We start from the raw sequence: 22,801 nt of genomic DNA, 5'->3' as shown, positions 1-22,801 counted from the left end.
CCTCCTCCAGCCCCCCCGACCCCTTACTCACAGGCATCGCAGCCCTGGTGCTGAAACACAAGGCCTAGCTGGCTATGTGTTTCAGCACCAGGGCAAGGGGCAAACATAGAGATGCTCTGACAGCCAGAGCATCTCTATGGAGGACCCAGCCTCTGGTTGCCTCAGGGCACAGTCAGGGCACAGTCAGGGCCCCGCTTTTTTATACTTCATTTTTTTAGACCCCTGGGTTTGAGGCGGGGCAAGAGGCACCTGCGTGCTCATGTGGATGCACCCATGGAGATCAAGTCTCCATGTGGCTGGGATGCAGCAGTCCCAAGTCAGTCCACGCACACAGTGTTACTATGCAGTAAGGCATCTACATGTGCTACTGTGCTGTAACTAATCAGGCATAAATTTGATACCTGCAGGATGTGGAATCAAATTTATGCCCAAGATGGCATAAGTTGCCATATTTAGTGCTCAGTACAGCCATGCACATGTAGACACGCACCTGTACTGAGCAGCAATTTCAGTTACTGTGCAGTAAATGTGCACATGTAGACATGCCCTGTGCCGCTTCACTGCCCATTAGATTTGTTTAGTTTGCGGTAAAGTGTCTTGTAGTTATCTTATATAGTAAACAGAGAAGGTGGAGAGGGTTGACTTGTTTATTTACTTTAAATTTGTGTAAGCTTCATACAGTATATGTAGGCATCAGGAAATTTTGAATTCATGCACTTCTTTCTGACTTTTAATTCATCCTACCTACTATAAATAACTGTTTGATTATGGACAAGGACAGTAGGAAAACATCAAGAACTTACAAATAATTGAAAAACTCTAATTTCTGTTACAGAAGCCTTTCCTATAAAGATATTTATGTTAAAATCCAAAGAGCAGATACCAATGTATTTTACAGTAATATTTCACCCAACTAGATTTTGCTGATAATAGCTTAACAACCTTATTAAGATCTAACACTCCTAACATTATTTTACAGGAAACTCACTAACTGAAGGCCTACGACGAGAGACTAGAGAAACTGGACCTTTTCAGCCTCCGCAAGAGAAGGTTGAGAGGTGACCTTGTGGCTGGCTATAAGTTCATCACGGGGGCACAGAAGGGAATTGGTGAGGTTTTATTCACCAAGGCGCCCCCGGGGGTTACAAGAAATAATGGCCACAAGCTAGCAGAGAGCAGATTTAGATTGGACATTAGGAGGAACTTCTTCACAGTTCAAGTGGCCAAGGTCTGGAACGCTCCCAAGGGAGGTGGTGCTCTCCCCTACCCATCTCGCTGGGTTCATCTAGCCCCGGCCCTCTTTCCTGCCTATGCAGGGGGTCGGACTCGATGATCTGTTGAGGTCCCTTCCGACCCTAACAGCTAACATCTATGAATCTATGAAAAGATCAAATAAGAATTCTGTTCTTAAAGCTTCAACACTTTATTTTAATTTCTTTCCTTTTTTTGTTGCTAATAGCATTCTGCAAATTTTCATTACATCACAAACATTAGGTATTCACTATTACTGAAGAATCATATAATGCACATAGGCAGCATAAACCTTGGTGCAACATTTATTTATTTGTTTATTTATTCATGTAGTTTTCCCCAGGAAGCATTTTTGGAACACTAGCACCAGATTAAGGTGGAATGCTCTTGACATATTCTAGTTATGTAGAGAATGTGCACTGAACTAGACAGAATGGCAAAGCACCTTGGATGAACAAATGAGGTGCAGCAGTAAAATCCACTCCTCATTCCAGCTAAGCAGTAGAACTTAATGAGCTAACTCAAACAAATTTATGCTAATTTAGTTTCTGATTGTATGCATTTAAAAAGAAGCTATATTTTAAGCTGAACAGAATTAAATGAGTTGGAATTCTCAGTTGTTCTACTAAAGTCAGTTATTAGGAAAGTATTTTTTCCTTGTTTTGCAGTAATGAAATAGAAAAATATGTCTTGGATGCATTATTTACAAGTCCAAGTCGAATTGAACAAGTTGTGAAACACTGCTTTGGTTTATTTAAGCCTACTGGTTAATACATTGAACATGGACTGGCATGGTATTTGTAAGGGAGAGAAGTATTTGGAAAGTGCCTAGAATTAAAAGTGCATAGCTATTCTGGGAAGATATGGTACATGACAAATTATTGGTCTTAGCAGGCAGCTAAATAACTGCCTTAAATTTCCACCTTCTCCTCCCCACCCCACGCTTAAAAAAAAGGGTGTCAGTACAGGTTCATTATCAGAAGGAAAAATAAAAATAAATATCCCTCACTATTTTAGAAAACTGAGGAACTATGACTTACCATGTTTCTTGATCTTACTACTTAAAAAAATCAAGTTATGGAAAATGTTATGGCCCAGACTAGTTTTCAATGTAATAGGAAACTGTGAGTACCCTGAAGCTGACCCTTTCAACAATGCAGCTTTACCCTGTCTTTGTTGATAAATCTGAGTTAACTGCAACTTTGTTATCCTGTATGTCTCTGGGTGTTCCTTTGCTATGCCTCTGGGGTTCAATTCAACTGTAATTGTAAAGGGCATGAATAAAATGTCAGGGCCAGTATGCTAGCTTGAGGAGATGTCTTTTGAATCCTGTAACAGGGAAGTTTTCAGTGGTACAAAGAAGCCAAATATACAGGATTACAAGATAAAAATGGGGCTAGAAATGTGTTACAAGTGTTCTAGGAACACTGATGTACAGAGGAAGGAGCTGTGATAGGTATGAGGGATAAAGAAATTGGGGAAATTTTGTAGTTCAGAATTAGTAACCTTAGCACATAGACCTAGTTGGCATTTTCTTCCCCTTCTCATTATGTATTGGGTTTGAATAATAAGGGCTTCTCAATGTATTATCCAAGCATGCATGTCTATATATCTGGGAAGGAAACAATTTCTTTGTGCCTTCTCATTCTTCAGAACATCTTACTGTTGAGCTGATTGAAAATTAAAATTTCTACCTCATGAGAAATTACAGTATTTTAAATAATTGTTTCTGCCCCTAATTTGGACAAAAAATATAAAATAATCAGAATTGTGCTTAGTAAGAAGAGTCCTAAAAATATACTGATATTTCTACATCTAAATATTTTCCCCCAAATTCCTACATCACACAATCTCATTTCCAGTCAGTTCGACCTGAAATTGTGTCTGGTACAGCCTCTCTGGAACATTAGTTTGATTGCTTGGTATCCAGTTCTCTGCTATGGGCCATATTCTCATACCATTTCTTCATCAATGATGCATCCTAATTATGGGACTTCCAGGATACACTGAAGTAGAGAGGAGACAGTGGGGCACTATAAAAAATGTACTTTGTCTAGGAAAGCCAGCCCATAGAGTCATCAGAGCGTCTCAAGTGGACATAGGTTAACATCAATCCTACCAAAGTAAAAATATTTTGTTTGTTAATTTTCCTAGTAGAAAACTTGGAACATTGCCTCGAAATCTAAATTCTCCAAACAGAAGCTCATTTTCCATTAAAAACAACTTTATGACTTGTAGTGCACCAGAGATAAATGGAATCTGCTGGGACTATGGCCATGGGAATAAACTATTTAAAAGTTCCCATTTAGCATACAAATAGAATTTCTGACATAAATTCCTTTCTTTCCTTTCCTACAGCAAGGCCTGCTAGTGGTTTAGTTAACATGTAATTAAGGTTCAGTCAGGATACACAAATTTTCTTCTATTTCACAGCTTTCCATTACTTTAAACCTATATGACTACTTACAGGATGGTGAGAAGGGTTTACACCCTTGAAGGGAGCACAGTTCCTCCAGGGGCACTGCAGGAGTGGATGCAGTAGCAATCACTGCTGTATCCTTAAATTATTTGCCTTTCCTGATCCCCTACCTTCCTTTCAAATGACCTTCCTCTTTTAGTTGGTGTGGAATGAAAACAAATTGTGACAATATTGTTGAGCCAAGTTTCTGTACAGGGGCATATGGGAAGTTTATTATACCCTTGTCACTTTCATACCTAAGAAAGGGTAGGGATCATATAACCCTCAAGTTTGTTTAGATTATTAGCATATGAAATCTGAGCCCAAGAATTAACATTTAACTAAATGTTTTTAATGTCCAGAAATGTAAGGTCCAGGCATCTAACTCCCATTGTCTAAATGCCTTTTTACATCTTGATCTTGGTCATTTTTAGGGCAACAGAGCCTAAGAAAATGGTCAAAAATCCCCCAAACTCAAGTAATTTTTTCTTTGAAAATGCTAGTTCCTGAACCTTTCTAAAGTACTTGTGCTTTTTTTATTTGGTCTCATTGTCTGAACAGTATAAGCAAAACAAAAATGATAAATGATAAATAGATAAGTAGTGTAGTTTAATTCACTGCTGAATCAAATTACACAGTAGGGGTGGGTAAGAGTGACACCACCCCCAGGCACTTATTTAGGAGGGGCACCAGAACCATCATAGAACCATAGAAAATTAGGGTTGGAAGGCACTTCAGGAGGACATCTAGTCCAACCCTCTGCCCAAAGCAGGACCATCCCCCACTATTGCGCTGCTTTTGCTGCTGTAAGAGCAAGAGTGGGGTGGGTAAAGTATGTGGTGGCAGGAGCAGCCAGGAAGATTCTTGAGCCACCCTCCTCCCCCCCTTCCCACTCGCAGAACTATGCCCCCCCCCCACCTTCTTGACCCCCCCCCCCCCCCCCCCTCCCACTCGCAGAACTATGCCCCCCCCCCACCCCAGCAGGGCTTGCCCAGGGCATAAACCCTGCTTGCTATGCCAGTGAAATTCCAGATGTGAAATTCTTGTCCCATTGTTGCTGATAACAATGGGACCAGATCTCACTTCAGGTATTTGGTATTCAGTAGACCAAATTATATTCTTAGATGCAAGCAACACCTATTAGAGGTGGTGCTCTGTCCAAGTAACTGTGGATAGAATTCTGCCCTCTGTAATTATATATGCCTGTTAGAGTTCCCTATTATAGATTTACATATCATTTGATAACTCCTTTAAGGCACCATTTCTCTAACATGTATTAACATCTTCTCTCTCTCTCAAACAAGAACTTCATATGAGTTGCTCACATTTTATATGCTGCTAGAATAAAAGCATATGATTCTCACCAATGTCCTTTAAACTTTATGGCTAGGGACAGAAATTACACATATCCAATAAGTGATCAGAAACTGGTTCAAATCTGTAACAGAACAGAAGGTCAGTGCACATAAACTGCTTTCAAAGGGTGCAGACAGAGGAGTGCAGCTCCAGGCTGTCACAAAAGGATTTCTGCAAAGCGTTCTGAGTTACAACATTACCCCAGACCTCACAGAAGTTCACTGTTGGTTCCAGGGGGAAAAGGAATCTAGCTGTTCACTGGGAGCCTGCAGCCAGGCTCCCATAGCAATGGTCATGCCCTCTGCCAGTGCTCCCTGTTTTCAGAATGGAATCGGGGGAAAGGCAGCAGAGGGAGCTCATTCTTGGGACTCTCTAGTGGTTGCTAAAGGGTGGGGTGGGCAAATTGGATTGCTCCCACCTAGGGGCGGCAGGGGGCTTCAATACACCTGCCCCACCCTCCAGGAAGGACTGAAAAACCCCCAGACTGACCTCCCTCCACTGCCTTTGCCCCGTCCCATTCTAAAAACAACAATAGCCTGGGAGCTCTGCAGAAACAAGCTACAGAAGATTCTACATTTTGGAACCTCTTCATCTGACCCCCTCTCATGCAATAAGGCATCAGATTTTCACCTGATTGGCCATTTTTTAAGTTGTTTGCAGCCATGCACTGTGTTTGGTCACAGCTATAAATTGCTTTGTGTGGCCAAATTGGGCAAAAATTGTCACTTCTGTCTGTACCCCCAAAATGGCCAAAACTGATTTAAGAAAAACCTGGATGAACATAGTATCCCATTTAGTTGATTTAGGTTAAATTGTTTTATTGAACTTCTGTCCTAGATCCCCTCCAGATTCAAGTTAACTCACAGTCTCCCAGGATGCTTTGCACTTTCCTGCAAACCCCTCCTCATGGTGTGGGAAGGCTAGTCTTAGCCCAAGCTGTCTGCTCCAGCTGAGCAGAGAAGTGTGCTCTAGTGCCTCTTGGCATCTGGCCTGAACCACTGCAGACATGTGGCTGTATATCTGAAATCAAGAGTGAACATCTGTTCACTTGCTTATCAATGTAATCTACACAGCTTAGAGTAACCTGCAAAGATTCAATCAATTCAGTTTTGGGCTTTTTGACTGTCTGTCTTTAGCCTATTTCTCCAGACCTCTTCATTACCACATCCCACATATTTTCTAGTTCCTTAAGCCATCTTCATTTGAAGGCTTTATGCACAGGAGTGCACAATTGAAAAGGGTTTTGTGGCCACTGGAATAGGAACTCTAGGTTCCTTTTTATTACTAAGAAGATAAATTCTTCCTAAGTGCCACTTAAGTACTTAATTTAGCAATTTAGATTTTACTCTTAGTCTAACAGTGCCTAAATATAATCTTCCACTACACTTTCTCTCATTTGTATGCTCATAAATATTCCATTGTTTTCTCATAAATATACCATGTTCTTATACACTGCCCCCTGAAACAATTAATCTGACTATTCAAAAGTTTTTATTATATGTAGGTATTATTTTGCTTTATATAGCCACAATAGTAGCAGCTATTAAAGATGAATTTTCTTGACAAGTACTGCAAAGTGCTATCTGAAATGCCACTATCATTTCCCATTTAATGGTTGTTATCATTTTTTGGTGTATTAATATTTGGATAGGTACAATTAGCAAAGTGAAAGTGAGAAAGTTTCCTGTATTTTTGGTGCTGCTGTGGATAGATGCAGTTACTGAAATGATGGCACTAAAGAGTTAGTTGAGAGCTAAAAGGTCATATACTGTGGAAGCTTTTAACACAGTATATAAGGCTTTTGCAGGTCATTTATCAAGAATTCTACAGGAGAAATCATTAAAAAGTATGTCAGTTCCTTGACAGAATACCATGTGATGTCCAATATTAATGGACCTGGCCAGTGAAAGAAAAACAACTTATTTCTTCCAGTTGATGCAAGTATTTTAGCAAATAACCAGCAGTTGAGAATCCCAGTTCAAATCATGAAAGTCTATCTTCATACAATTAAATATGTTGGGCCAAATTCTGCTTTACCATTCAAACTTTTTTTTATTACTTAGATGGTATAACAGGACTATATTCTATCTGGTTGAATAACCCTGATACTTTAACAGAATCAATACTTAAACACTGTTGAACTCTTCTCAGCATAAAGGAACAAATAATTAGTAAAGGAATTTCTTTAATAATGTTCTACCTGAATAAGCAGTCATTAGGCATTTGTACTGTGCCAGTCATCACGGTATGCAGATACTAATTTCATATAAAACAATGGTTGTATTAGAAGTACTTCAATATTTGATTGATTTACTAGATTTAGAAGTATACTGGCTTTCAGGTGATTAAGTTTTAGTTTTTTAAGGCTATTATTTTCCATCCTTAAATCTTAATCTTTTAGGCAGAAATATGAAAATATAATAATACCTATAAAACATCTTATGCAAATTCAGTGTATATAATCTTAATATACAGTCAAGCAATATTAATAAAATATCACAGTATCACAGTATTGAATATTACAGTATCTATTGTTAATATTCAATATTCAAGATTAAAAAATGAATCACCTCAATATTATAGTGCATAGCATACATGTATACAACATAGATATCTACCTAACTGAATACACACATTTAATATCAATTATGTGTGTTTAGTGTTCTGTATTTTCAGTTTTTACCGATTTTCACCAATAAAGTCCCTGATTTTTTTATTGAAGTTATTCGGTTTTTACTGATTTACACGTATTTTTACTAATTTACACCCGTTTTTCAGTTCACTCAATTTTTCCAGGTACAGTAAATCCCTGTTAACTGGCATGAGTGGGGGGGAATAGCTGGGGGGTACCAGTAGCTAAAAGTCCCAGTTACCTGAGGCACTGGTTTCTGGCTGGATGCAGGGGTGGGGAGAGAGAAGGGGGTGGCAGCAGCTGCATACAGAGAGGGGGGCGATGGCCACATGGCGGGGGGGGGAGGGGGACTGAAGCTGCTGCCTGTGGGTGTGAAACACCCAGCTCTGACCCCAGGTGGAGAAGGGGCCACAGGAATCACTGCTGGGACAGACGGGTCCCAGTTTCACCCTGGTGGCTCTGGCTGTGGCCCTTCCCCAGGTGCTGGGAGCTGCAAGCCCCACTGCAGGGGCAGGAGGGGTAGCTCAGCCCTGCTCCCTGTGGCAAGAACTATACCCAGCCACTCTGCACAGGCCCGCGGGGCTGAAGCCACTGTCTGGGGGTGCGAGGCTCCTGGTTCTGACCCCAGGCAGGGCAGGAGGTGCCAGTGCTGGTGCCAGGATCAGAAAGTCCCCCCGCCCGCTCCCCCATGTCTGGCTGCATGCCACTCCACCCAGCCCTTGGGCTGCATTGTGCCGTGGTGGAGGCAGGTGGTGTCAGCTGCTCCTGGGGCTGCTGCAGCAGGGGTTAGGGCAATTTGGGACAAGTGGAGCCCCAGGAAGTTCTTGCCCTGGGGGTGCAGCACTGCCCAGCAGCTGCTGGCAGCTAGCATCGGCCACTCCTGGGGCTGCTACAGCAGAGGCGGGGGTGAGCAGGGACAACTTACGCCACACTCCATGCCCCCCAGGGCTCCACTTGTTCCCACTCACCCCAGCCCCTGCTGCAATGGTCCCAGGAGCAGCCAATGACAGCTGGCTGCACCACAGCAAGGCAGAGCCTAGCAGCTGGGATGAGTAGGGACAAGCAGAGCCTTGTGGGGTTTGGGGCATGGCACAGTCCAGCAGCTGCAGACAGCTGGAGTTGGTCACTCTGGGGCCACTGCAGCAGGGGGTGTGGTGAGTGGGGACAAGCTGCACCATGCCCCATGCCCTCCAGGGCTCTGCTTGTTTCCACTCACCCCAGCCCCTGCTGCAGCGGCCCTGGGAACGGCAGATGCCAGCTGCAGAGGGAACTTTGAGTCAGTGGGTGCAGGGTGGGGGGGGTTTGACTCTTGCTGCTACATGCACCCCAGGAGGGCTGTGGGCTGGGGGGCTGTGCCGGGCTCTTCCCGGGGCACACATGGCCCTGGATCTGCATGCCAGATGAAAGCAGGCTGGTGCCCACCCTGAGCACCGGGAAGAGCCAGTGCCACTGCTGGCCCCAGGCAGATCTTGTCCTACAGGCAGATCTAGGGGCACTTGTCCCCTGGGAATAGCCCAGCGCAGTCCCCCAGCCTGCAGCCCTCCCAGGGTGCACGTAGCAGCCAGCGCCATGCCCCTCCACCCCACACCCACTGACAGTTCCCTCTGTTTTGCTCCATGCTGCAGTCTCGGGAGCGGCTGATAGGCTGCATCACACCCCTCCCCCTTCCCCTTCCCTAGTCTCAGCCTTACTCCCTCTCTCCATCACCACCATAGGAACGTATTATTATTTTCCCTGATTTAAACCAATTTTTTTTCTTTTCTTCCTTTTATCCCAATTTCAACCCAGTTTTTGGAAAATAAACCCTGAAAAATTCCCAAATTTTTTTTTTTTAATAAAAAACTGAAAATGCAGAACACTGTGTGTTGCACCAAACAATTTTCAAAGCTTCTTAGAGTTGCAAATACAAAAAGATGTTAATACTTTTGAATGAAACTAATAGTAAGTCCTGTTATAATACAAAAAATCTAAAGGTTTTAGTATTTGAGGATTTGCAGTGGTAGCACAAAGTTATTCTAATTTTAACTACATTCATTTCAGTTCGTATGTTTCTACCTGGTCAGTCAACATAAAGTGGTGGGCCAGAGCCATATAATTTGACCTTTGTGGCCCCCAGAGGGGCCAGGACTTCAGTGGTAAGGTAAGCAGGGACAGGGCCTATAGCTAAAATCCAGGTTAAGGAACCCGCTAGGAATGTGCATTAGTGGCAAGGGGAGCTGCTGCTTCCCCATCACCACCTGTCTGCATTTAGGATTTTGAAAAGGGAGTGCAGCTGATGCATCATCACATATAACACAACACACATTTTTCTGCATCCAGCCAAGGGCGGGGGGTTGAGTTTGATAATCCTGCTTCATGTTGTATAGGATTTTTCAGTATTTTAGAACATCTTCTGCTATCATTAGGTGATTGGTAAATAAAAGAATGTCTTTAGAATATCAGTTAATATTGAATATAGTGGTTTAAAGCTGAGATCCTTGACAATTAGTACCTAGGCTATTTCAGCAGTAACAATGTATTAACTAACTATGGTAATTAATTTCAGGATCATGATAATTCTACTTGCAGTTCAACATTTGTTTATAGAAATGTATGTCGAAGGCATCACCAAAGTTAAGAATTCTATACCAAAATATCCACTTGGCACTAATCCTTATACTGAATGTATTTTGTAATAAGATTTTAAACTCAGCAGATTGGTCATGATTTCTTTGGGGGCGGCGGAGGGGGGTTGAATAAATAAAAGATTGACATAATATAAAGAGTTCTAGTGAACAGGCCGTCCCTCTTCCCCCAACGTGCCAATGGGCTGTAGTCAGGAGTGGATACAGGTGGGGTGCAGTACTGCAATTGCATGTCCTTTGAGTCCTGGTCCATACAAAGTTTAAAACCAGCTGGATGGCAGAGGAAGCAGCATTTCTAGTCAGGCAACAGTGAGCAAGTCACTTGACTTCACAACTTGTTAAAATCTTCCTGATTCCTCCTAAACTCTTCCTTTCATAGGAATGAAAAGTTAATGACCCTGTCTCCTTTTTCAATGGCCTTGATATTCCACCAGTATTCTGCAATTCTTCTGTTAGCTGCTTTGGCTCCTGTTTCACAGCCCTGAAGACTGTTTTTAACTCTAGCTAAAAACATTAACTCAAATGAACATGCACTCAAGTGTAGGAGTAACTTTCAGTGAATTGTTGGATGCACTGTCAAGATGCTCAAGAAGATGAGATGTTTTATGAAGCTGAAAGAGACGTATATTTAATTCTAACGACAATCGGACTAAAGAGATAAGATCTTTGGGGTTTTTTTGGCCTATATTCTTGTTTTTACACATAATATACAATATAGCAAATTAATGCACATTCCAATAAAGGTATATTCATTTTTTCTTCAATCTTAAACTGAATAATATTGTTGTAAGCGCCTAGTATATTAATAAATCCCCTTAGTTTCTGTTTACCTCAAGAATGTGTGTTGTGATATATGTAATGATGTACCACACCATCTGCACTCCCCTTTTCAAATTCCTAGATGGCGTAAGTCATGTACTTTACTTGAAATAAAATAAAGAAGAAGACATACACAAATTAAAACCAGAGACCAGTCCATGCTTTTTGCAGGCATAACACATTTCAACAGTCAGTGGTCATTTTTAAGTAATGGTCTGGCTAAGCTACATTCAAAGATGTTCAGGTACCATAAATCCATATTTTATGACACTGAAATGTTATGAGACATTCCATCAACCTTTTACAATGGGCAAAATGAAATACTGGTCAGCCAAAAGGCAATGTGCTATAGTGAAAGTTTGAGAAGAGCCTGCATTCATTCAAGGGTAAAAAGTACTGCTGTGACTGATCTAAAAAAGCCAAATAAAAACACTATGCCAGAAGCACTGAAGATAAAAAAGTAATGTAGTAAAATCCTGAGTCATTTCAACCAATCCTAATTGTACAACTGTAGTAACATGACATTAGCTGTTATTATAGTTACTATTCTCACCATAGTCTGCTTTTATGTCTTAAGTACTATATCTACTTTCACAAGTTTCACAAAAAGAAACTGAAATTTCAATGCAATACTGGAGGATTCTTTTTCCCCTTCTCTACTGCTTCAGTTTCTTATTAGCAATACCTCTGAATCAGACCTAGTTAATCTGAATCAATTTTGTTTGGGACTTTGCATTAGCAAGTCACTCATACCTACACAATAAACTATAAATGCGGATATTCAGGCATGGTCAAGTCAAACAGACTAGGCATTTGTGAGTGCATTTTTTAAATGTTAACATAACTTCATTTGATAGGCTTTTCCAGCTGCTACACATTCTTTAAAATTAAAGAAACTTTAAAATTATTTTAATCCTTTTTTTAAGTGGGGAGGGGGTGTCAAATATTAACTAAAGCATCATCACAGAAGTACATATCCCAAGATGATTAAATGAGTTTCCCAGGAAAAGATATTTTCCTGAAATAGCACCTACTTAAGACAAGACAGCTATCATGAGACTCCAGCTAACAAAATAATTAAACCAAGTAAACTTGGGCTGATGTGAAACACGGGGTTCTCCAGTAGGGTGTAAGCATGACTTCGTAGGATCATTTTATTGCTTGGCGTGTCAGTAAATTTAAGTTTCCAGGAGCTTATATTCAACGGGACAAAGAGGGTGACTTGTGTGTTTTTAAACAAGGATAATAATTGAATCAGATGTAGCACTGAGTACTATTAAAATTTACAGGTCATCTCAGAAAGCATTTTTTTTGTCAATTTTCAAACAAACTAAAAAATGCATCTTTTCTAATTTAAGTTTTGATGTGGTAAACAAAACATGTGAGCAACAATAAATATGCCTTAAAAGACAGCTATTCTTGAGAACTAATCTTCAAATATTCAAAGAAAAATGAAACAAGTGTTTTAAAGAAAATTAAGAATACCCAACATAGAATAAATACACTCATATTTCTAGGTGTTTAGCTTTTCAGGATTCTTGTGCTTGATATATACTGAATTTTTAAGGGGGAAAAGTTAAAATATCCCCGTGGCAACTTTGAGATAGTAAATGTTTAAAAGATAACAATATAAAAGTAACCCCGAGGATCAAGACTGTCAGAAATGTATAGCTGAAGAAATCTGGCTGGTGTAATTTGGCATTGCTCCTTCGATTTTAATGAAACTCTGGCAGTTTATACCACCTGAATGTCTGCCCCAAAATTCTTAAGTCCAACATCCAATAACTAATATAACAAAAGAGCATACAGTAAGGCTTCAGGTAAATTATTTAGAGACAATAATCGGCTCTTGATTGTGTCAAAGATCAGCCCTGGGCCCAGGTACGATTCTCAGTCAGGTATCAAAGAGAATAGTCTAAAGATGACTTCAGGCCTTTCCTTTAAGCAAGGTATTTATGTGCTATTGTAACAGTGAAAAGTAAAACCTAAGTAGTTATTAGCACCCAACTACCAAAATCTAAGATCTTAGTATTATTTAAATAGCTCAGTTCCAGGAATAAAAAACAAAACAAAAAAATCAGTAATTTCTCCATTTCAAAAGAATATTGTCAAAGGTTGGCAGGCCCAAGAAGAAACTAACTAACTTTTTCTACAGGAATTAGGTAATGTTTATAACAGTTAAAGGCAAAAAAACCTACCTCAAACTTCTGACAATGGGCAGCAGTAAACAAAATTGGTGCTTCTGTAAATACTATATGGCAGAAGAATTGTCAGGTAAAAAAAAACACTGCAAAGAAGTTATCAAAAGAAATATAGATGCTAAACAGAGTATCATTGCAATTTTGGATTGAGAGGCCACATCCACTTTGATCCCATGAGCACCAGCAGGACTTAGGCAGGATTTAGTTCCAATCCAATTTGGACATGCTCCACCAGCCATGAAGCTCAGTAGATGTTAAAATTCAGGTAGTGCTTCCACTGTGGAGTACAAAGTTCTCCAGGCACCTACACTTGAAGCACACTTGGAAGTCATTCAACTCAATAACCCAGGCACATAGCTCAGGCTCTTTTGCTGAGATCCAAATAGTTGTTAGAAAGGTACCTCCAAGAATTTTAAGGCCTTCTCCAAACACAGCTAATGAATACTGACTGAATTGGATCTGGGAAGAAGGCAAGGTAGAAGATGACCTTATAAATTAACTGAATATCAGAGATGCAGCTCAGTAAATTACAACCAACTTCATCCAAAGTTTATGGATGCAGTTAGTCTATACAGTGCACCTGTACTTTTCCTTCTGCCTCACTTCAGACGAACTCTGCTTGCTAGCTTTCTCTACAAACTGGATCTAGCTCAAAAAGCCTAAAACTTGCTTATTTCCCAGTCCAGCTGCCTCAATCCTTTTGTGGATCTAGGGAAATGGATGTCAAAATATATCTGTGTAAAGGCTGACACAAACAAGATAGATCTAATACCAGGAATTTGTAGACTGGATTAAGTATTTAACTGTTGAATCCTACCTTGATAATAACATTTGTTTGTTTCTTTTTATTTCTTCCTCATTCATGAAAGGCATATTGCTGTCCAAAATATACTTTTGCAGTGGTTTGCTTAGGATTTTTTTCTGTTGAGCTTTCAGGTAGCCTTTGTGAGCTTGCTTGACCTGAAGAAAAACGCACTGTATTGAAAACCTTGTCTAAGTTTATCCTAACCATGCAGTTGGTCTAATAAAAATTATATTGCCCACAAAAATCCTTGCGTCTTGCGTTTTTCCATATTCTGCTTTTTAGTGCAGATATTTGGTGCAGAAGGGAATGGAACTGATGGAGTCAGGGAGGGAATCACAAGCACCCTAGCATTAATCTTACACCCTATTCTCCATCCTCAGAGGAACTGTGTCACTGAAATCTGAAAAAGCAGGCAGGGTACAGGAATGGTGCTAAGCCTATATGCTTGCCTATGAGCCAAAACAAGCTTGTTGAATCTAATTTCCATTTTATGGGCCTTGTCAATATCCCATTATGTTAGAACACAAAACTTACCAAGATTCTTACTATACTTTTACTGTCATGCTGACTGAGGAAAAATGTTATTTTCAAACTGCCTTCCATAAAATGAATATTTGTTTAAAAACAAACAAACAGACTCTTCTAAATAGTAGTTTTTCTAAACTGTTAAAATGCTGCATATTTTTAGCCTGACAAAAATGTCATCCATATTCATTTGTCAGTACTTATCTCCCTCTTTAGATTCAGACAAAAAGTCAAATGTTATAATTCAACTCAAAGCCATTTTATTGTCAAAAGCTTTTATTGCTTCTAAGTAACAAGATGAAGGCAAACCTTTACTAGCTCTTAATGATGCTTGCCATGCCTTGTAGATAACGTATCAAACTAACCTTTTATACATTCTGTGGAAGGGTTTTATTTTTTTTTAAATGACCTGCTATGAAGGGGACATTATATAGCCTTCTATCTTTGAACTGAATTATACATATTATTTTCCTGACTTGCTATGGCAACAAAGGAAACTAACCTACACAAACTGGACCATCACACATTTCAAAGAAATCGGTTTGCATAATGTATGTCTATTAATGTTTCCATATAAGCTGTCAATCTGTCTGTTATATGTCTTTAAGAATTTTCATTTAATAGAATTTCTTAAGTCTCAAATTACACTAAAACAAAAATGTAAAATATGTAAGGTAATAGTAAAGGATGCATAATGTCAGCATTAAAAAAATATATATTCTAAGATATGGATACTTGGTATCCTTGGTATCAGACTAAAATCTAGAAATTACAGTTGTGTGAGATATAATGGTTTCATTAAAATATTCAAACAGTGGCTCCAAAGCTAATTTTCTTTCAGAAGTATCCATGCATAGACAGTACAGCAATAAGACGTCCCTCTGCTATGCCTTCCTGAATAGCAGATTAACTGCAGCACTAGAATGATGTCAATTTGTTTCAAAATATTGCAGCAAAGCTTTTGAATGAATGAGCAATTATTAACAGAGGGTGCAATTATAACTGTGTTGTAAGGAATGCTTTGATATGGTGTTTTTTTTCAGTATAAGGAATAACATGAAAATTCAGTGAAAGGGCAAAATAAAACAGCTGGATTTGGCAGCACCTTGGCAGCTGTCACTAAGAAATTAAGGGCATTAGTTTATTAGAGGCCATTCTTCAAAAGATTTTCCTAGAGATGACAATTAACATTCAGTTAGAGAGAAACTAGAAGTCTGCCCTATTTTGCCAGCAAAACATTCAACTTGAATCAAAATGAAATAGACTTTAAATTCTAATTAACACTAAAAGACATTAAAGTTCAGCATATTTTAACTTTAAGATCTACTGACTTTCTCTCTGCATATTCTGCTTCTTAAAGTTCACTACTGATATCTGACATTACATGATATAAAAATTCTCACTTGCAAGTTCCTTTCCTCCACAACTTGATTCAGAATTCATTCTTTTCCCTGAATAAAATTTCTACAAAGTGTATTTTTTCCATTTGTCACATTAAGTTGGTGTAATACTATTACTACACTTAAATAAGACTGACCTGGAGCCAGCTGGTCTGCTTAGATAGTTTTAGGAGGAAAAGAATTAAGTTTAGGAGTGATGGAAATTCTCCTTTCAATTATATTGGTGCAATCTCATTATGTGCGAAATTGATGACACAACGTTATCCCATGTTTTGCTAGTAAAATCAGTATCATTACCTTTTTTTAGTATTCAAATGCTCTAAATATGGGAAATGTTTTAAAAAGAAACAGCTCTTTCTTGGAATACTGCCAAAGGTCTCATTTGATCAATGTTATTTTTAAGTTATCAAAGGCTGCATCAGAATGAATACATTATATTTAGACTTCTATATAAAACCCTGTGTTTAGAAAACAGATCTGAACAGCATGAATCAAACAACACAAAACATTTCTTCACCATATGCCTAGAGAGTGAAGAACGTTTCTTGGAACCCTCATATAAATTCTGTGAATCCTAAAAATTAGGGTTGGCAGGTATAAATAGGTCTCCTAGCTAGAAACAGGCTTTGCATTTGTCCTGGGATAAAACAGTTTCAAAGCATAATCATTCAGACATCTATGTCTGTTGTCCTGGGATAAATACTGAAAATATTCACAGGGTAAAAAGTACTAACAGTTTATCCTAGGGTATTTCAAAGTACATCTGAAAAGTTATCCTGGGATTGCATAATTGAATCAATGGAAGAAAAGTGGCAGTGCACTCAGCTGCTTGCTAAAACTTGATTAAAAGGGCTGTGTACAAGCCAATCTAAGGATATCTAAGGAAATTTCTGCTCTGGGACAAACAGACACAACTTACTGGGGACAAATGAACATCTGTTCTTAGCCCTAGTTGAAGGCCCTACTCAGGAGTAGATCATCCTTGTCTAAACTACCTTGGATGATAAATGTAGAACACTCATTTAAAAAATTTCAGTGACAAGGACTCCACAACCTGCCTGACTAAGAAGGAATAAACAACAACAACAACAACAACAACAGTGCAATACTTTATATAACTATTACTTTTTAATATAACTGTGTATATAAGACACTTTAAAAGCAAGATCATATTGCTTTACAGCTTTTATAAATTAGAACTTTTATGGTAAAAGTTTGAGGGTTCCCTCTATTCATTACCTGGAAAAGTTACACAATTCCTACATAAAAGGTTACCCCATCTTCATCTGTGCAAGGAAACAAATTTAAAAAAAAAATCAAGGATTGCCTGGTAAATTTTGGAAGATGATGTATTAGACTTCTAAGAGTTCTAGTCATGGATGGGTGCTAGGAAAAGCAGAGAACCAAAAGGTGGTCCCTACTCCAGATAGAAAAAAAATGTAAGCTTTCTTGTTTTAACATTATGTTAGAATTCAAAGACCATTTTGTAAATTTGTAGAATGTGAAACAATTATTTTACACCATCCATGGTGGTTCCTGGAAGCAGGGCCGGTCTTATGGGTGGACAACTGCCTAGGGCACCATGTTCGGTGGGAACGCCACATACACACCCCACCTCTGTACCCCTGCTGAATTGCACCCCACGACCCTGCCAACCTGCCTCTGCCTGCAGCAGCACCACTGACTAGGAGGGGGGTGGAAGTTGGCCAGCTGTGAGGCTCGGCAATGATGAGGAGGCACCACTACTTGCTGGACAAAGCAGAGCAGGCAGGATGCAAGCAACACCCACCACTCTGTTTCCATTACTAGCTCTATGAGTCCTACTACTGCATGAGCCAGCAGCACTCACTCTTTGTGTTCCTACTGCTCATCATGGGCACCTGCCTGGCACTGCTAGTTGTCTTCTAGCAACTTCACCCCAGCTCAGGCCAGTCTGTGAGTTAGGGCTCCCCAAAGGGTTAGTTCTAGGGTCCATGCTGGAGCTGTCTTACAATTGGGGTTCACCACATATCAGGAAGCTGCTTGTGGTCAGTGATTTGGTTGTGGTATGAGAGGCCCCTCACTGGTACAGCACCAATCTTTGCTTCCATGGAGAGGCTGTATGAGGGGGTGACTGCGGCTCCAGCTAGCATACGCACACCCCAAAACTTCTGGGTTGGATTATAAAGCCTGCTGAGACAGAAACTGCAAAACAAATTCAAAAGTCAGCTGGGTTGATTACTAGCTACAGCTGGCCCCAACCACACAGCCTGGCTGGAGCCAAGGATCATTAAAAGAAACCAAGGGGGAAAGCTGGGCCCACCCTCTGGGCTTGGGCTGGAGGTAGTCTCTGGGTCACACAGCTCCACTGAGAGCATAAGGTTACAAACTTCAACCCCAGCCCAAAGAGAGCAGAGCCTCAACCCTTGCCAGTCAGACAGAATTAGAGACTCCAAAGTTTCAACCCTGTTTAAAAACTGCCAGGCGTAAATCCTGGCCAGCCAACCCCAGGAATCAATACCCTCCTCCCTGGTATTAATCCCTTAAAACCTCAGAAGAGTGATAAGAAAAGGAGGAGAGAAGAATTCCCGGACACTGAGGCAATTCTCTCTCTCTCTTGCCTACCTGAGTTTCCCCTTTCCCTAACTGCAGATTCCTTCTCCCCTTCAAGGGGACTTCTCTCTTCAGCCACTCATAGCAGCTTTGCTCCCCCTGCAAACCAGCTTAGCTGACCCTCTGGCATGACATCACCTTAGCCTTATGCACTCAGGGCCTGCCACCCTTTGGTCTCTCTCTTAACCAATCTGCCTAGAGAAGCTTCTTCTACCCCTGGCCAACCAGACCATAGGATTTTGCATCTCTTACCCAGACAGCAATCCCCAGCTTTCTACACACAGAGCACATGATCAGAACAACTCGGGCCATCTTGCCCACATGGCCAGGCTGCACATTTTCTTTTTAAAGCAACAGGCCAGAAGAGAAAAGCAAGGGGTGGGTGGGAAGAAGGTAAATACAGAAAAAAAAAACCCCACACACAATACAGAGCAACCAAAGGAACACATTCTGCCACACACAGCACAAGTGTGTGTGGGTGTTACATGATATTTTGTCTTTCACCATTTCTTGTACAGTCAAATTGTACAAGTCTAACTCAATCAGCCCTGAGACCCTCATCTCTCCCCCAGAGACCCAATTTCCACATCAGATTGCCCCTAACATTGACCAGAGGATACTCAGACACTGCAGATATTTTTCTTTTTCTTATGAAACTGTAGAAAAAAATCATATATACCATAAAATTGGCATTGAACCAAGTGACACCTGATCATTATCACTGAGCTTCATCTTTTTAGCCACAATTTGTCCTTGTACAGGAAAAAGCTACTGACAGTGATTGTCATTTTTTTTAAATTAATTCACTAAATTATACCCCACCCATGCCAACCACTTATTTTCTATTCTCTCATATGCCATAATATGGTAACTGTGTATACCAGAGGGTCACCTTAGCCTGAAGGATTTCACCCTTCAGAGTTGGCTGACAGGGTTCTGGAACTGGGTAGGAAAACTAATAGGAACTGCATAGTAAATTCCATAGAGGAATATGCTACATCTAGAGCCAACCAAGAACATATGACCTCATTCACCTGTATTAAACTGAAATAATGGCTGTGGCTCTGAACAAAGACATTGTATTATATTGCAATATAGTGGTAGAATATATTTTGGAAGAGCCATCTTTGCATCAATATACTGAAACGATACGACTATTATAGGAATATGAATGCAAATATATTATATGGTGTGAACATATTTACATATGAACATAAATATAGATGTGGATATGAATATATGATGTGATATGACATGAAAATATTGAATGACATGAATATATTGACTGCCAGTGATTCATAAAAAACAAAAGTATTCACATAGAAAATTTTCATGAATGCTTCCCCTTTTGTGCCATACACCTTATTGCATCAAAAAATACTGGAAAAGTGAAAAAAGTTGACTGAGACTCCAAAAGCTCTCAGCACAGAGCAGAACAAGGTAATCTAGGGCAAAGCACTTTTTGTTTCTCTACAGTAATGTTCCAAAATGGATTCTGCCTGTGTCTTCAGTTTCAGGAAGTTTGGTGATGACAAACCTCCAATTAGAAGTCAGAGAACACTTTTTGTTACATGACTGTGTGTCACCGAACACAATGAGGTCCATGTTCATGACACAAGTTATTGGGCAACAGAACAGTGGTTATCAACCTTAGCTAAATTCAAGATATCCCTCATTATACTCAAGGCACCCCACTTCATTTTTCCTAATTTTCTGACTGCAAAAGAATAACATTTCTTCTATTGAAAATAACTCATAAAGACGACAACTGGTCAGAATGTTTTTGACATTACAGATTCCTATTTGAAACCTCTGGGTTTATCCTGTGAATCACATGCAGGTTTTTGCTAAAATTGTACAGCACTCCACAGCATCCCACAATACCCTTAAAAAGGATCTTATGGCACCCAGGTTGAGAATCACTACAATAGAGGAAGAGGAATAACATCAAAACTAGCATTGCTAGAAGTGCTAGACAAGGGATCTAGACTAGCACCTGTGCATATCAGACTATACATATTTATACCTTGTTAAAATATTATATGAATATGTATGCAAAAGCATCTTAAGGTTCCTGGCCAGTAACCAAGGTAAACTTTAGAAACACCATTTTTCTGTGCTGGAAACTGTCTGCTTCCCATTCTCAGGACCTAGATGAACAGTGTACGTCAAGCATAAAACCAACATTTCCTTTTGATTCTTTCAGTTGGGTCACTCTTCACATTGCTCTTGGCTCATGTTCTTCTGATTATTGAGTGCAGCTGTGTTTAATGAGCTGAGACATAAGTGGATCTATAAAATATCCTCTGTAAGTGTGTCAGTAGCAGTTTAAAGGTCAAAGTTTGGTTCTGATCAGAATAAAATGACTCTTAAAATGATACCATAGCCTCCAAATATTTACTGCTTCTGGCTGACACCTCTATTGGCTCCTGAGCTAGATAAGACCTGCCTACCACAAAGATCAATACAATATTCACCAATACAATACTTATCCAGAGGGGGAAAAGGAACAGATCTATGAAAGCCCCAAAATAAGCATCATACATGTGGCTACGTGGTTACACGTTGCAGAATCAGGCAACACAAGTGAAAAACAGTCAGTTAACAGTAATAATTCCCTGCTCTCACAAGTATAATTAGGTCATGTGGAGTCTGTGGATAAAATTCTTGTTCTGTTAAAATTATTAGTGTGTTACTATCAAATTCAGCGAAGCAAGGATTTCACACAAGGACTCAGAGCCTAATTACCTTCTGATTACACCAGTATAAGTCAGCTGGAACCCCACTGAAGTCACTAATATTCCAATAATACTCCATATCCCTTATGCCTTTTATGGCACTGCAACAATGCCATAAAGCTCCTGCCACTTGGAAATTTCCTTCCATCACATCAACCCCTGTAGCACCTACTGCTAAGCTTTGCCTATTTTTTTAGTGCCAATAGGCCTTCGGCCAGCCAAACGTTAGGAAAAGTACAAATAAGAGCATAGCAGAGTGAGAACAAATAAAATCAGTGTTAGCGAGATTGGAACCACACCTATTGCTCCAGGAAAGGCAGTAGCCCAAAATGTCTTCTGAATTCCATCGGAACTGGAGAGACATCAGAAGAGCCCTTCAGCCCTACACTTGCAAAGTTGTTGTACTGTTCAATTCCCCAAACACTTGAGGAGGACCTTTATGTATCTGTATTTCTAATTCTAAACATCATAACATTCAAGTCGCTTTAATAAAGCTATTTTTCAAGATGCTTCATACTCATGGAAGGCTTTTCATTACTGGAGAGTCAGTGTAGTCGCAGAAAACCAAGCTATTTTTTATTCTGCTCTCTGTGCCATCAGCAACAATGCAAGCAAAGTTCTGATTCTGAATTTTTTATTGCCTGAGACAAGGTATAAAGTAGCAAGAAAAACAGGACATCAGTAATGATTTTTCAAGTTGCACAAATATCAAATTGAATTTGAACTGCTGGTAATTCAAAAAAACTTACTTCGTTTGTAAACCGATTGTAATATGTACGACCTGGTAAGAGGCCTCCAGGTTCTTGACCACCTGGGCAATAGTGATCATCGCGTGCTGGAATTCACCATCCAGCGTAGAGTGTCAAGGGCCCGCAGCAAGGTGGTGGCCCTAGACTTCAGGAGGGCCAACTTCAGTGAGATGAGGAGATTAGTGGGAGAGGAACTGGGTTCCTTGAGGGCAGAGGAACTCAGCGTCCAAGAGGAGTGGTCGTTCCTTAAGGAAACGATACTCGGGGCCCAAGGGGTGTCCATCCCGACAAGAAGCAAGGGGGGCAGGAGTGTCCAAAAGCCCCCCTGGCTCACCAAGGGTGTCCGGGAATGCCTGCTTGCCAAAAGGGCGGCGTACGCCCGGTGGAAGGGGGGTGTAATCTCCAAAGAGGAGTATACCTCCTCTGCTCGGGCCTGTAGGCGGGCTGTTAGGAAGGCCAAGGCGGATATAGAGCTCGGATTAGCGTCCAGGATTAAGGATAACAAAAAGTCCTTTTTCAAATATATTGGGAGGATGAAGAAGGCGCCGGGTAATGTGGGGCCCCTGCAGGATATGCGGGGCAATCTGGTGGTTGCGTCAGAGGATAAAGCGGATCTCTTTAACCAATTCTTCACCTCCGTTTTCTTAATTT

At 40.3% G+C, this 22,801-nt stretch overlaps 1 protein-coding gene across 1 annotated transcript in view; it reads right to left on the bottom strand.

The window, feature by feature from the left end:
* Window positions 1-22,801, bottom strand: part of LOC102382509 (transmembrane protein FAM155A-like) — a 257,478-nt gene that overhangs the window by 131,523 nt on the left and 103,154 nt on the right. The window lies entirely within an intron of this gene.

The sequence above is a fragment of the Alligator sinensis genome, unplaced genomic scaffold (assembly GCF_000455745.1).
Source record: "Alligator sinensis unplaced genomic scaffold, ASM45574v1 scaffold483_1, whole genome shotgun sequence".
NCBI classification, from domain to species: Eukaryota; Metazoa; Chordata; order Crocodylia; family Alligatoridae; genus Alligator; species Alligator sinensis.
The sequence above is the reverse complement of the archived record's forward strand: the minus strand, read 5'-3'. Positions and strand labels throughout refer to the sequence as shown.